This window comes from Dipodomys merriami, unplaced genomic scaffold (genome assembly GCF_024711535.1).
Source record: "Dipodomys merriami isolate MVZ:Mamm:240054 unplaced genomic scaffold, mDipMer1.0.p SCAF_5, whole genome shotgun sequence".
Classification (NCBI taxonomy): Eukaryota; Metazoa; Chordata; class Mammalia; order Rodentia; family Heteromyidae; genus Dipodomys; species Dipodomys merriami.
Genome location: NW_027206068.1, coordinates 31335077 through 31352376, shown reverse-complemented (window position 1 = coordinate 31352376; position 17300 = coordinate 31335077). Strand labels below are relative to the sequence as shown.

General features: G+C 36.8%; 1 long non-coding RNA gene across 4 annotated transcripts in view; it reads right to left on the bottom strand.

The window, feature by feature from the left end:
* Window positions 1-17300, bottom strand: part of LOC138809618 (uncharacterized) — an 82934-nt gene that overhangs the window by 30680 nt on the left and 34954 nt on the right. For all 4 annotated transcript variants that reach the window (XR_011366906.1, XR_011366903.1, XR_011366904.1 and 1 more), the window contains exon 3: window positions 4432-4504. This is a non-coding gene — a long non-coding RNA (uncharacterized lncRNA). The remainder of the gene's footprint in view (window positions 1-4431; window positions 4505-17300) is intronic.

The following is a 17300-nucleotide window of genomic DNA, read 5'->3' as shown; positions in this document are numbered from 1 at the left end:
GGTAATAAATTTGACACAAAGCTATATAAAGTAAAAGCTGAGATTAGCAAAGTAATGTAGTTAGTGTATTCCTCTTGGAACTCTGTGTGACAGAAGAGAATATTAGCAAGTTAAAAAGACACTCCTCCAACTGTTCACACAGTCACACTTAATATACTGGAGCAAAAAATTCTCTTTCCTATAAAGCTTTACATATACATGTTTTTAAACATTCTTAATGGGGGAAAATGGATATTGCCCATGCACTACTATGAATTCCAAGACATTAACATAGCAGTAAGAGGGTGAAACTCTGTAAAAGTAAAATAATAATACAGTTGGAATTTTTCCACTTGTGTACTCTTTCACTGACCTCTCTATTCCTCCTTACTCTTCCATTTTAGTTAGTTCAGGCTGCCATAATGTAATAGATATACTGTGTCAATCAGAAAACAAAGATCTATTTTTTTCTTACAATTCTAGAAATTTGAAGTTACAATGGTCTGTTGAGAGCACTCTTCCTGATCTGCCAATGAGCATCTTTTCCCTGAGTTCTCACATAACAGAGAGTGGTGGGAGAAGGACACCAAACACACAACAAGGCTCTACTATTGTGACTTAGGACCTTTCTTCAATACTATGATGTTGGGCATAGGGTTTCAAAGTAAGAGGACATTAGGAAACATATAGTCCATACCACCATGCTAGCCATTGGCTTCCCAGAGCCAGCTCCTTTTTTTTATAAGCAGAAAGTGTGTATATTTGAGTTCTTTCAGTGTTATTTATACTAATCCATCTGCATCAGATATCAGATATCAGGGCTTTTACAATGGAAGGAAAGGGTCTAAAACCATCCCAGTATGACATATGCCAAATTACTCATATTCTGTCTGTTCTTCCACTCTGATTTCTAACTGAATAAATCCAATAAAAAAAAAAGAAAATGGAATCTCCCAAAATACTTTTGCTAAATTCATACTTGAAAGATAAAGACTTAGGTGAAGTGACTAATGATAGTTCATAGGATAATATGTGTATTTGTGTGTATGTGTGAGTGTGTAGAGTTATGGCCTTTAAAACATAAATAAATGGAACCACATCTGTCTTCCTTCTTAAAGACTGTTTTCTAACCTTCAAGTAACTTCCTTAAATTACAAATGAGAAAAAATGCTGGGAATGATAACAAATTACAAAGTAAATAACAACTTCCTGTGATTTTTTAACATATGCATCTTAGATAATGAAATTGCAAAGTAGAATTCACACATCTCTTCTACACTAAATCATTATTGTCTAAGATAAGTAGCCATGTAATTGATTTTTCATTGAGATATAATTTGGAGACCACAAAATCTTTTAAAGTATACAATTCAGTGGTTTCTGTGGTATTCATGAAGTTGTGCAACATCTCAATTTCTTATCTCTAAGATGGTTGCATTATTAGCAGTAGAAATCTAATAGCTAACAGTAGCCATTTGTTTTTTCCTCTCTTCTCCAGTCCCTGACAAAACTCTATACATTTCATATTCTGGTCATTTCAGAAGAATGCATATTAAAATAACATATGACTTATTAGACTGGCTTCTTTTCTTTGCACCATATTTTTCTTTGCAGAAAAAAAATCACATATTTTAGACATTGAACACTTGACTGACACTGTTATGATTTATTATAAATTATATGAGTTATTCTAAATTACAACTTATTATAAATTATGTAACTATGAATAATTACTCTAAATTATGCAATTATAAATAGCCATTAAATTTTTGTGTGGATACCTGTTTTTAATTCTTTTGTGTATATCTGTAAGAGGGTAATTACTGGGTTCGATGACAACTCTGTTTCTGAATTGTGAAATCATTATCCAAAGTGTCTGCACCATGTTTTATTTTTCCTACAGCAGTTTATGAGGGTTCCAGTTTGCTTGTATCCTTGCCAATATTTGTTATTGTTCCTTTGACAGCCATGTCAGTATGGGCTAAGTGTTATGTCATTGTGGTTTTGGTTGACATTTTGCTAAATGAACTGGTTTGCAAGTGTTTGTTGGCCATTTGTTTATCTGCTTTAGAGAAGTATCCATTTAAACTTTTTTGCCTTTTTTTTTTCAAGCAGGAAGAAAACTCATTTATTAACAGAGAGCAGCCCTTTTTAAAGCCAAAAAGGGCAGGTGGCATGGCAGGGGAGGAAGAGGAACCAATCACTGTCAAGGTCACACCCTATCATGCACCTAAGCTTTCAAGGGCTGGTTACGCACTGAACTTAAGGTAAATTGGGCTCTGCCCACTCAACTCCCTCTCAGCGCCATCTTTGTATCCCATGTGCCCTACAGATTCTCCCCCCCCCCTTTTTTTAATGGAAGACCCACCTCCAAGTTAGTTATCCTTTTCTCTCCTCTGTAAAGGTTGTTTTAACAGGATTACATTGAGAAGGATAGCATTGGCTATGCAGGGGGTTCGAAGCAAGTCTGGGGGTTGAGATTCACCAGACTAGGATAGGGAGGGCCCTTGTGCATGATCCTAGAGCCCATCCCAGTTACCTCACATCCCCACCTAGCACAATAATAAACATCAGTGCCACCACTTTTTGCCTTTTTTCTTTCTGTATTTTTCCTTCTTACTTTGTTTGTTATTTCCTGTCTTTCTCTCTTCTTTCTTTTCTTCCCTCCTTTCCTTCTTTCTCTTCTCTTTCTTTTCCTCCCTCCCTCCCTCCATCCTTCCCCTTTCTCTCTCTTTCTCTCTTTTCTTGTTTCCTTCTCCCACATGCTGGAGATTAAGTCCAGGGCCTCATGCATGCTAACCAAGTACTCTATCACTGAGCTACAAACCCAAACTATATTTGTCTTTTTATTTTTATGTAACTATAGGAGATTTTCATACTTTATGGATATAACTCAAAGCAATTGTAATTTTCAAATATTCTCTCACTTTCTGGGGCTTCTCCTCTATTTTTCTTTGAGCAATTTTTTTAGTGTTATTAAGTGAAATTTATCTATTTTCTTTCATTTTCTATGCATTTATTGTCATATCTGACATGTATAGACATAGGCACATAGCTTCTTACATTTACTCACACACTACAAATCCAGTACCTAAGAACATATATTAATCATCCATAGCAAGACATTCCCATCATATTTTGGACAGAAACATTTCCTTAAAATGCCATAATTTGCATTAAATACATTTCACACAATAGAGAAACTCTGCACATTGCAATTTTAAATGTTTTAATGCTGTCACTAATATTTAGTGAGAATGCATGCTCCTAACCAATGCCCAGATGTGCATTGTTTCCAACATATTATCTTGTGTACATTGCTGCTGAACTGATTGCCCCTTATCTTTTGTCTCAACATCTCTCTTGAATGATATCAGAAAGTGAAAATATAAACATTCCAAAACAACTTTTTGAAACAATCGTTTTACTCTGAGCTTGTAATATGCTAGAAATGCAGGCAGATCTTAGTCTCTTTTTCTGCTCCTCTTTCTACTCTTCATCAATTCATCAATGTCACAAATTACAAATGTCTTTCTAGAATCCATCTTTGATACGCTTCTCTGGAACTATGCATTTATCTCCTTTCTTATCTGTTTCTCATCTTTTCCAGAGCCAAACATAATTAGGCAAATGAGTCCTAAAACTACTCTCCTATCAGGTAATCCTGACATTACAAATACCAGCTAAATATTATTACAAGTTTAAGGATAGAGTGATCATGACAGTAGAAAAGACAGAAGTAGGATTCTGTATATAAGATACAAACTCCAAAAAGACCTGTGAAACATGACTTCCATTGAGAAGTTCAATGAAAGGGGTGTTGTATACTTAGGAATAGTTTAAGGCACAATTCTTTGGTAAAGATTGATTTAGTTGTACCTAGAAAATGGATTTTTGTATTAATCAGAAGAAGATATCTTAGTCACTGAGACAAAGCTACATATGAGACTCATGCTTTCAGAGTTGAAATGAGCATTCAGAGGCCACAAAGTCAGATTGTAAAGGGGCAGAATCATGATGAGTAAAAACAATATACTTATCTTGCTTACTTCCCAGGCCTATCATCTCTACCACTGCTATGGTGGAAAGTAAATGAACTCATGGTACCCATGTTGCATTCTCTAGCTTCTCCTCCCACCACAGGGTTTAAAAAGAATAAAATAGAGTCCAGAGGAAGATGTCAGAGGAGAAGCTGGGGGCTAAACAAGGTCTCGCATAGAAACCAGTTTTAGTATTCCAGTGGAAAATCAAAAGCTAGAGAGTCACGCCAAGTGTACCATCATAATACAGAGAGTTTTCCCAGAGAGAAAAAATTCAGGCAGCATGGTTAAGGAGACAGATTTGAACACTCACTGGTGTCCATGGTGGCAACTGCTGCCACAGCCACCATATTAACAGAGAGAACCCAGGACAAAGGTGCCAGAGGTTGGTGTGCAAGCAGATTCTACTCACCATCAGCAAGAACTGACGAGGAGCAGGAATCATCATCCTGCTGACCACAGACAGTCTCAGACAGTGGACCACCCTGAAACAAAGGGAAAGGCATGAGTACTGTACAGACATCCTCATTCTTTCCCATGGAGGAGCAGTGGGAAGGTAGCCCCTCCCCCACCACCAGAGAAGAACTCCATCTCTGATACTGAAAAAGACCAGGCCAAAGCAGCTAACATATAACTTAGGCCTTGGCAGAAGATAATAGGAGCTATTCAACAGGTCAAAGGAACCTGACCTGTGGGGTTCACTCCATCCCTGGAAATGTTGCCCTTCCTAAGCAGACTGTCCTCAGTGGGTAAACAGAGCCAGAGGTTGCCCCACCTCTCTGTGGAGTAAGCAGCAACTCCAGCTGCTGGAGGATAAAAGAAAAACAATTAGAAAGTCAATACACATAAATCCTGAGAATGGTCCCAGGCTGGGCTGCTTGAATCTCTCAGAAGCAGCCCATCAGAGTAAAACTACTGATTGCTGACAGGACACACCCTACCTAGCTCTCTCACAGAAATTCCAAGCTAGAGGAAGCAGCCATCTCCCTCTTTTGTGATACTCAAAACTTATCACCCTCCCCCCACACACACTGAACTAGCCTGGGAAGATGGTCATAAATTCCCTGGTAAGGCAGAGCTTCATTCTGCCTGCTCAAACAAACTGATTCAAGAAACAAATCAAGCCACAGGAAAGCCAAACACCACAAGCAAACCAGAGACTCCAACAAGAGACTGGTTATGGACACAGGAGAGAAACAAGATGTCCCCCCCAAAAAAAAATCAAAGAACTCTTTTTTCTACCTAATATTTTTAAATTTTAAATTGTTTTCTATTTTTATTTTAGGATTTTTTTTGTTATTCTTATATTCTTCTCCCTTTTGGTCCTTTTTGTTTTGGGTTGTGTGTGTGTGTGTGTGTGTGTGTGTGTGTGTGTGTGTGTGTGTCTTGCTTTACTTAATTGCAATTCTGTTCAGTCCCAAATATATACCCATCTTCAATGATTATACTTTATCTTTCATTGTGAGCCTACTTAATTCAGATATTGATTACTCAATTTACAAACCTGAAGCCTTAATCCTTTAATTATAGTATTATTTCTTTATGCTAATATAATTTTAAGTGTTTCATTTTTAATTTTTTTATTTTTAATTTTTCATTTTTTCTTTCTCTCTTCTCCTTTCCTTCTATACTTTTCCTCTCTCTGAATTTAGGTCTTGGTTATATTCCGTCTTACCTTTTCCCTCCCTACATTCCTATCATATTATTTTCTTGTCCTCTATTAATTTCTGGTCTGCTGACTCCCTCTTTGATTTTTAGTCCACTGATTCCTAGTTGTTTGTTGTTGAACTACATTGTATATGTTGAACTACATTGTATCTGTACTCATTTTGACTGTGTCAAACAATCTGTGTAACTATAGGGCTCTGGTTGATGCTTGCCTTAAAATAGTGTTCTAGCACAGAAGTTGTTTTGCATTCATATCCAAATGGGCATAACAAGCTAGAGAAACAAGAAATGTGGAAAGTCCAAGTATCTCAAATCCTGCTCATCATAACCAGGCAACAGAGCAGTTAATGACTATTCCAGAGGAGAGTTCCAAAAATGTTCTACAAACACTACTGGAAAACATGCTGAATGAAAAGATAGAAAGCCAGCAAAAGACTCTGTGTGAGTGTGATAGGGAAATGCATGAGCGTGATAGGTAAAAGCATGAGCAGGATGAGGCTAACCAAAGATTAATACAGGAAATTCGTAAGTATGAGGAGACTAACCAAAGATTAATAGAGGAATTGCGTGAGCAGGATGAGAATAAACAAAGATTAATAGAGGTATTCATGGAATCCACAAATGGAAAACTGGAGGAAACCAGAGAGGCCAAAAAGGGAATGCTAAATGAAGCCCATAAGAAGGAAAGGGAGTCCAATGAAACTATAGCCAATCAACTAAGGGATTTGAGATTGAACATTGAAAACCAAACTAAGGTGGGAAAGAAGTCTATACAAGATCTAAAACAAAGCTTCCACAAAGAATTTGAAGCCATCAAATCTAACCAATTAGAAGGAAAGGAAATAAAAAACAAAGTAGAAAGTCTTGACAGTAGGTTAGACACACAGAAGATCGAATCTCTGGAATTGAAGACAGCCTAGTCATTCGAGATAAAGAACAGACAATTATTCAAGACAAATCCAAGAAATATGATAGATACATTCAACATTTAGAAGGCCTACTTAACCATCAGAACCATAAGAAGGCCTACTTAAAGCTAATGGGTGTGGAGTAGGGCCAAGAAACAGAAGTTAAAGATCTAGGAAATTTATTTAACAGGATCCTAGCAGAGAACTTCCCAAACATGCAAAGATAGGCCTATTCAAATAAAAGAAGCCTTTAGAACCCCCAATAGACCAGACCAGAACAGGACATCCCACCATCACATTTTATTCCATACAGGATCAATTCAGACCAAAGAAAGGATCCTTAAAGCTGTCAAGGAGAAAACATCAATCACCTATAGAAGGAAACCAATCAGAACAACTTCAGATTTCTCAGAAGAGACAATTAAAGCAAGAAGAGCCTGGAATGATGTATGCTACACCCTAAAGATAAACAACTATCAACCAGGAATACTGTACCAGCAAAACTCTCCTTCATAATGAAAGGTCAAACAAAAACCTTCCACAGCAAAGAAAAATTGAAATCCTGTATTTCCACTAAGTCATCCCTATAAATGATACTTAAAGATGTACTAAATATAGAAAACCAACAAGACCACAATAAAGGTCAAGAAACAGCCCCCAAACAGAGAATCCAAGAAGCAAAGGAAGAACCCAGTTGGCACAGCCCCCAAGAAAGTGGATAGCATGGCAGGAACTACCAAATACCTCTCAGTCCTAACTCTCAAAATTAGTGGATTTAACTCTCCAATTAAGTGACATAGACTGTTTAGTTGGATCAAAAAGCAAGATCCTTCTATCTTCTGCCTTCAAGAGACACATCTTGCCCACAAAAACAAACATATTCTGAAATTAAATCCTGGAATAAAAATCTACCAACCAAATGGTCTCCATAAACAGGTGGGAGTTGCAATTCTAATATCTGATAAAATAGTCTTTAAATTATCAAGAAGAGATAAAGGAGGTCATTACATGCTAATTAAGGGATCATCTGTCCTTCAGGAGGACATTATAATTCTAAATATCTATTCACCAAAAAACAGAGCACCCAAATTTATCCAAGAAACACTACTTTCCCTCAAATCTCACGTAGATCCAAAGACATTAATTGTTGGGGAATTTAACATACCACTATCCCCGCTGAATAGATCAACCCAGCAAAAACTCAACAGAGAAAACTGAGACCTAAATAACTGCATAGATCAACTAGACTTAACAGACATCTACCAATATTTCACCCAGCAACATGAGAATACAAATTCTTCTCAGCAGCACATGGAATATTCTCCAAAATAGACCACATTTTAGGTCACAAAGAAAATTTGTCAAAATTCAGAAACATTGAAATTATGCCCTGCATTCTCTCAGAGCACAAGGTAATAAAATGAGAATTCAACAGCAAAAGCCACCAAAGAAAATCCCATAACACATGGAAGCTGAACAACACACAATTGAGCCACCAGTGGATCATGGAATAGATTAGAAAGGAAATTAAAATGTCCATTATATTTAACACAGGAGAGGCAGTACTCAGAGTCAAGTTAATAGCTCTGAGTTCCTACCTCAGAGTTCCTACCTCAACAAATTGGAGAGATCAGAAACTAACAATTTAACAAGGCACCTGATGCTCCTTGAAAATGAGCAACAGCTAACCCCCAATCCAGTAAACAGAAAGAAATAATTAAAATTAAATCAGAATTAAATGAATTAGAGTAAAAAAAAACATAGAATGAATCAACCAAACAAAGACATGGTTCCTTGAAAAATTCATAAAATTGACATACCCTTAGCAAATCTTATCAGAAACAGAGAACACACCCATATAAACAAACTCAGAGATGAAAATGGTAACATCACCACAGAAATGACCAAGATTCAGAAAATTATAAGGGAATACTTCTCAAACCTTTATGCTAATAAGCTAGAGAATCTGGAATAAATGGGTGAATTCCTTGCAAATATTTACATACCAAAACTAAACCAAAATGAATTAAACCAACAGAGACATATCAAGCATCGAAATAGAAACAGTAATAAGAGACCTCCCACACACAAAAAAAAGCCCAGGACGGGATGGATTTACAGCTGAATTCTACAAGGCCTTCAAAGCAGAACACAAACCAATACTCCTCTAACTGTTCAATGAAATTGAAAGTGAAAGTTCACTACCAGATTCCTTCTATGAAGCCATCATAACCCTCATCCCAAAACCAGGTAGGGACTCATCAAAGAAAGAGAACTATAAACCCATTTCTTTGATGAACAACAATGCAAAACTTCTCAACAAAATTCTGGCCAATCGATTTCAACAACTCATCAAAAAAATCATATACTATCATCAAACAGGATTCATTTCAGGGATGCAAAGCTGGTTTAATATACACAAATCAATTAATATAATTCATCACATCAACAAGGATAAGAATCACATGATTATCTCAATAGATGCAGAAAAAAAACATTTGCCAAGATCCAATACACCTTTATGATGAAAGCTCTGGAAAAACTAGGAATTCATGGAACTTTCCTCAGTTTAATAAAGGCTGTGTATGCAAACCTACAGCCAGCATTATACTTATTGGCAAAAAGCTAAAGCCATTTCATCTAAATTCAGGAATGAGACATGGATGTCCATTCTCTTCACTTCTCTTCAATTTAGTATTAGAATGCGTAGCAAGAGCAAGATGCAAACATACAGGGGATCCTAATAGGAAAAGATGAAGTAAAACTTTTTCTCTTTGCAGAATGACATCATCTTGGATTTAAAGCACCACATGGACTCCAGTCCCAAGTTACTCAAGCTGATCCGAAACTTTAGCAAAGTAGCAGGGTATAAAATTAACCCTCAAAAATCAATGGCTTTTCTGTATGCCAACAATGAGAAGAACGTGGCTGAAATCAGGAAAGCAACTCCTTTGTAATAGCTCCACAAAAAATAAAAGACCTAGGAATTAACTCAACTAAAGAAGTGAAGGTCAGATAATGTGATGTCAGGAAAATGAACCCTTAGATATGTATTTCAATGTTTTTTTCTTTCATGCATGTGTTTCTAATGCATTTATAAGATTATCCCTTTGTTGCTTTGTATGTCCCTCCCCCACAGTATAACCCCTGCTTTCACTATATTTGATGTCAGTATAACTTGTGGAGGAGATGGGGAAAAACCAGTTGTTTAAGGATACAGGTGGACCTGTTGCAACAATGAGAAGTACAAGTTGTCATGTCGAAAACGAGCTTTACAATGTCGGTGGGGGGAGGAAGGGGGGGGAAGGAGAAGGACTGGGATTGGGGGGGAGGGGGGAAGCTGGGAAGGGATGTGAAGGGTAAACCAAAGGAGGAGGCTGCAATGCTTGGTAAGAAATGTACACATTATCCTGCCCATGTAATTGTAACCCCTCTGTACAGTATGTTCACAAATAAAATAAAATTAAATTTAAAAAAAAACTTCAAAAAAAAAAAAGAAGTGAAGGGCCTCTATGATGAAAACTTTAAAAACCTGAAAAAGGAAAATAAACCAGAAGTAAGGAAGTGGAAAAAACCTCCCATGCTCCTGGATTGGGAGGATAAACATCATGACAATGGTAATACTGCCAAAGATTATCTACAAATTCAGTGTGATACCTATAAATATCCCAACCGCATTCTTCAATGAAATAGAAGAAGCAACCCAAAAATTTATAAGGAACAATAAAAGACCCAGAATAGCAAAAACAATCCTTAGAAGAAAGAACAGTGCTGGAGGAATATCAGTACTAAACTTCAAACTCTACTACAAAGTCATAGTGATGGCACAAGAAGAGACCTGAGGACCAATGGAATAGAATTGAAAATCCAGAAATGAATCCGTAACCCTATAGCCCCCTAATCTTTGATAAGGGAGCCAAAAAATAGAATGGAAGAAAGACAGCCTCTTCAATAAATGGGTGTTGGAAAAATTGGTTAAACACCTGTAGAAAGCTAAAGCTAGAAACTTATACATCACCCTGTACCAGAATCAACTCCAAATGAATCAAAGACCTCAGAGTCAAAGCAGACACCCTGAAAACATTACAGGAAGGAATAGGAGAAACTCTAGGTCTCCTTGGCACAGGCCAAAATTTTCTGAATAAAGACCCAGAAGCACAACAAATCAAAGCAAGGTTGGACAAATGGTATTGCATGAAATTACAGAGCTTATGCATGGCAAAGGACATAGCTAGTAGCTAGTAAGATCAATAGAAAGTCCACAGATTGGGAAAAGATCTTCACTAGCCATACTATGGACAATGGTCTCATATCTAAAAAATACTTAGAACTCAAAAAATTAAATCCCCCTACAACAAATCCTCAAAGAAACAACTGCCTGATTAAATAAGTGGGCTAAAACTTAAAGAGAAACATCTCTGAAGAGGAAATAAAAATGGCCAATAGACACATGAAGAAATGCTCAACTTCTCTAGTCATAAAAGAAATGCAAATCAAAACAACATTGAGATTCCACCTTATCCAGTTAAAATGGCTATAATCAAGAAATCTAATAACAATAGATGCTGAAGGGAATGTGGCCAATAGGGAACCCTACTGCATTGTTGGTGGGAGTATAAACTTGTTCAACCACTTTGGAAAGCAGTATGGACATACAAAGCAACAAACAAATCACATGGTACCTTATAAATACGTTAGAAACAATAGCAAGGAAGAAACAACCACTTGTGTCCCTATCTTGGGGTTCATTTTGCTTAACATCATAATCTCTGACCTTTTCTGCTTGTCCCAGACATATACTAGTTATTGCACATAAGGGAAACAATGTGACCTATGTTTCTTTGGGCCTGGCTTACTTCACTTAATATAATTTTTTCCAAGTCTTTCCATTTCCTAACAAATGGGCAATGTCATTCTTTCTGATGGAGGCATAGAATTCATATATATATATATATATATATATATATATATATATATATATATATATATGTATATACATACATATATATGTCTGTATATCACATTTTTCTTGATCCATTCATCTACTGAGTTAATTTTTGTAAGTATAAATGTAAAGGCTTTATAGGACAGGTACAGTATGTTGATATCCCAAGGGAGTTAGTTGGATTGAAAAGTCTTCATATCTTAACTTTCAAATTTTTTTGAACATTTCATTTAGTATTGTAGCCACAGAACCTTACATGATTACATAATCTATGGAGAGTTTACCTCAGGATAATGTTTTTTATCTGTTTATCTTCCTCATTGCTGCTAATTAGTGGGAAGGTTAAGGTCTCAGAACAATCTGATCAGAAATATATAATTCATTTCTAAGAGAAAATAATTTATACATCAGAGGAATTGACAGATATGCCTAATTTCCACTGTCACAAGCAATCATAAAAGTAGAGCGTCAAAGTTATCCCAACAGAGGTAAAATATAAGGCTGCATATGGGCGGATTTATTTGATGGAGGGATTCATGTAAGCCTCAAAAAATTTATCTGGCAAGTGGCATTGAATTGTATCTCAAAATGTTTCCTGGCATAGCACCTTGAAGCTTGAATAGCAAGCCTCCTTGTATAGCAATACAATGAAAAATCTGGAATTCCCTAACGTAATATTGAGGAAGCAGTAACAAAAATCAAAGAGACAGGAATATTAGAAAGGATTTGTAATGTAGGACACACGTATCCTCAGCCTGATGAGGTGTGGAGGCACATTTCTGTAATCTCAGCACTAAGATACCGATTTGTGGGCAGCCTGGGCTACATAGAGAGCCTGGACCAGCCTAGACTACAAAGAGCAAGACACTGTTTCAGCTGCCTTTCCCTCCCATCTTCTGTCAAAACAAATGTCAAAATTCCTGGGTGGGGGCCAAGGACACTCCATACCAAAAGAACTTCATGATATCTTAATAAGAATATCCTAATAGCTAATAGTTTCAAGAGGCTTGATTGGTGGTAGCACCTGCACTTTTCAGGCTATGACTGAGGTTAGGAGTGTTGCTCTTGAACTGAGCTCTTTGGTTAGTGGAGATAACGTCTTAGCTGAGGCCAGAATGCAACAGAGGCACAGTGTCACATCCATGCATTTATTAGGTGGGGTCTCAATTTTCTTTGATCTTCTAGCATCTGTGGTTGTAGCTAGCAGGACCTAAGGCATGAGATGAATGGGCTGTGATAAAGAACAAGAAAAAATGACGTGGAAAAGTAAACTGAAAAAAAAATGGAAAACTGGCATTCTTGATTCAATTTCTCAAATAGACAACAGTTCTTAAATTGAGATTTAATTGAATGAAAAACAAATTCTCTTGGAAAGAGCATGTAATGAAACGTAAACATACATGGCAAATATTCATTTGGTTATTGTTGAAAAGTGCTGGAACCATTTTCAGGTCAGGACTAGAACACAAGAGGATGGGAAAAAAATCACAGACTTTTCTAGGACAGTTAGAAAGAAGGTCTGAGCTGGGGTAGTTCTTTAGTTAAATGAGGGAAATGGTAGGATTTGACCCAAAGCCATTTCACAATGCACCCAAGGATATTTGTTACTAAGTTGTGCTTATTTTCTTGCTCTCCATGTGCATGACTGAGAGGAAAATACTTTCCAGTAGTCAGAACTCATAATCTGTAGAATAAAAGACCTTGGGCATCAAGAGCCAAGTAGAGGCTATAAAGAACCATACTCCCAATCTGAGGTAATTATAAATCCAGAAAACACTGTATTGTGCAAGAAATATTGCAATTGGTACTGACAATATTGACAAAGGTGTAAGGGATAGAGAAGCAACAGGCCAAATCACAGGTCCCTCCAATACAACTATATTTGCCCAGCATATGATATCAATGATAGCATATGACATATATAACAGTAAATATAGCTACATTGTAATTCTGGTGACAGTTTCAGAGCTTCTGCATTGTGCCATCTGCCACAGAGGCTGTTATTGAGGCTACCACTTGGCTGAGTAGCATTAAATTAACACAGGATTTGGCACTTCTTACAGGTCTACAGTTTTTGCAGGGACACCTCTCCCCCGCCCCCTTCCCAATTATCTTCAATAAAGAGAATGGAGTTTAGTTCTTATCCACATGGTAAGAACTGTAGGCTACATTTACTTTCTATTCCGGGGCTGTGCTAGCTGTCCTGCTCTCTGTCACAGCAGAGAATAGTTATCTCGATCATCATGACAAGCCCCAGTACTTTGTTCAAGAATGTAATGATGAAATCATGATAACTGTACTTACTGAGCAGAAAATGGAAAGTACAGCTGATATGCTAGTAAGACAGGTGTCAGATGTTGGAGGTAAGACTTATGAAGATTGAACGTATTTCAGTCTCATGAAGATTGAAGCCTGAATTTGCTAATCACTTGGATCTATGTCAGCATATCTTCTGACACTAGAGCAGTCTGTAGGAGAATGTCACTGAGAGTTCCTGAGAAGTTCCTTCGGGTTTTGGCTGGAAATAATGTGCTGTCATTCTTTCTGTAAAAGAATTGTTACTTTTAACTGGATAACTATTCCCACCATGATGCAGATTTCTTCTAGAACCTGACAGCCTGACTATGGAATGCTAAGTGACTGGGCCAATGGAATATTCTTTCCTGAGCTGGGGAATTATGAGACTTGGAATCTAACAAATACAAGAAACTCTTTTGGGGGAAGAACATACAAAAGAAACAAAAAAAACCACATGGTACATTATAAATATATTTTAAACAACAGCAAGAAAGATAAAACCACTTGTGTCTCTATCTTGGGGTTCATTTCACTTAACATCATCTTATATGGTCATGTATAAAAAAAAGCTTTTGAGTTTTTCTGCTTATCCTAGACATATAATAGTTATTGCAAATAAGAGAATCCATGGGACCTGTTTCTTTGGGCTTACTTCATTTAATATAATTTTTTCCAAGTCTCCCCATTTCCTAACAAAGTGTCATTCCTTATTTTCACTGTATTTGATTCTGGTGCCCTGCATCTTTTACATACATTTTTATAATTTGGGGAAGGGAAGGGAAATAACAAAATGGTGAAATAAGGATATAATTTGACCCACTGTAACAATGAGATATACGAGACACTATGTTGAAAACGAACTTTACAACTTTGGGTTGGGGAGGAGTTGGGAGTTGGGGGAGGGAAGGGATGGTAGGGGGAAAACAAAGGAGGAGGTAACAATGCTCAAGAGGAAATGCACTCATTACCTTATGCATGTAATTGTAACCCCTCTGTACAGTATTTTTACAATAAAAATATAAACAAAAAAGAAACTCTTTGAGAGTAAATTTTAGCTTGATCATATCAAGAACACTAGTAAATTACACACTTCCATGTCACTTACATCTGCTGCACTACCTCTCTGTCAACTCACAGTTGGATCTCCAGTGTCATTTCCAACTTTCAGCTCACCAAAAGGAGAATTGCTTGAGCTGGTACGAAAGCAGATTGGTGTCATAAGTTTATACTAAGACAGGATGGAAATCAGTCCTCATGCTGAAGAACTAATGAACAAAGGAGACTACTAATTTCTTTGAATTCTATGCATTTTTCCCAGTGGAAAAAGTTCATAGTTTTCAACAGAATTATCAAGATCTATATCTTAAAAAAAGTCAATGTTTGGGAAATATATTAAGGGATCTTTTCCTATGCCATTGTGGGGTCTTTACCTACTGACACTTAGCCATCTGACTCAAAATTGATTTCCCAAAGTCAAATGTCTGTCATCTTCTGTATATTTTATTATTTATATTTCAAATGTTTGTACAAGAGAATTACAATTAAAAGTGCCCATTTGCTGGGTGCCTCCAGTGGCTTACACCTATAATCCTAGCTACTCAAGAAGCTAAGATCTGAGAATCATGGTTCAAAGCCAGCCCGGGCAGGTTTATCTCCAACAAACCACCAGGAAAAACTGCAAATGGATCTGTGGCTCAAGTAGTAGAACCTTGAGCTGAACAGCTGAGGGACAGAGTCCAGGAACAGAGTTCAAGTCCCACAACTGACAAAAATACAAAACAAAATAAAAATGCTCATTTATGTATGTAGTGTTTTTTACTGACATTTAACAAAGTAGTTAATGAATAGAAAATATCTTGATCAACCTTTTCAACATTTTTGCCATCCCTTCCCTGTCTACCATTTCTTTTACTCTTCTGAATTTTGTGAAATATATATTGGATTCTTGACTGCATTTTCCAGTGTTCTTGATCAAAGTCACCACTTCCCTCATCCATTCTCTCCCATTCCATCTGTATCTTCCTATTAAATACTTTTAAGCTCTTGTTTATTCTTACAATTTTTCTGCTTCTTTGCACATCTAGACATTGTGGGTAATTGTATGGAGACTCAGTTTATTTACTTTCTCAAAATATAAGTTTTGTCCTGGCAGGAAGTTTAATTACTAGTCTATGATTTAGATCTTTCCAGCTTGGCTTTAGATTATATTAGAGTATATCTATGTGAATTGCAACACGACCTGTAGGACATAGCTATTATTGTAGATCATAGTTCTTAGTCTGAGCATATGACTTCTCCAGGATTTTACTCGAATATATGATTTGTTCTATGAAGTCTCTCTTCCCTGCTTCAACATGCATTTCAATCTCTCCACATTACTGTTCTGCGTCTAAAAGTTGCTCAGCCTGAGCCTACTTAACAGCTAATCTTTGCTATCCATCCCAGTCTCAGTCTGTCTATGAGGAGCTTAGAAGCTGGCTGAGAGCTGGAGGGATTAATTATGTGGCCTTTCAGGGCTTCATTCTTCGGACTCCTTCCTCATCCCCACCCAGCCTCTCCCAAATCCTGAGGTCTTCATTCAAATTTCCTTTGCCTTCACAGACTTAATCTCTTTATTCTAGTTCTGATTTTGCAGTTTGGGAAATAACTTGAGATGGGAAGTAGAGGAGACCATGGGACTCACTTTACATGCTCATATGCTCTTCCTTTCTCTTAAAGATTGTGGGTCTCAATTCATTGCTGTCCAATGTTGCAGACACTTGCTTTGTATATGAAAATCAGCCTTTCCATTTCTTTCAGTATATCAGAATAAGTCCCATATCAGTCATTCCATCATCAACTGCATTTTTTTTAGATGTGGCTATACTCAAAACCCAAACAAGATCACCATTTTGTATATTTTGTTAGATTTATGAATATTATCATTGGTGCAGTTCTGTTCCTTACCTTTATACTCAACATTATATATCTTTTCCTTGATGTTCAATTATTATAAAGCCTAATTATTTAAATAACATTTAATATCTAGGTTATCTCTTCAATCCACCAAATGATGTCAGTATCAACATCTTTCATATATACTGCTATGTTTTTCTCATGGTAGCTGAAGTTAGATAATTTTGTAGACATTAATAATTAATATTTTCCTTCTGTTTCTGTTCTTCTTTAATCACCTCTATTGGTTTAATTTTTAATATTTGTTTATTGCAAGTATTTAATCCCAGACTGTCACATTGATCTCAGTCTAAGGACTGAACTGGATACAGTAATGCATGGCTCAGACTCATGTTCAAATCCTCAGGGTTCCTTTCCCAGGCATAAGAAGAACTGCTGGTAGACATTTATAACAATCACTTCTCATTATGAAATGTCTCCTTGACCAGGGTCATATTCACCAAGGAAGTCTACATCCAGTGGGCAACATGCTCAGGTTCTGCCAATCCACGGCACTACTTCTCCCTC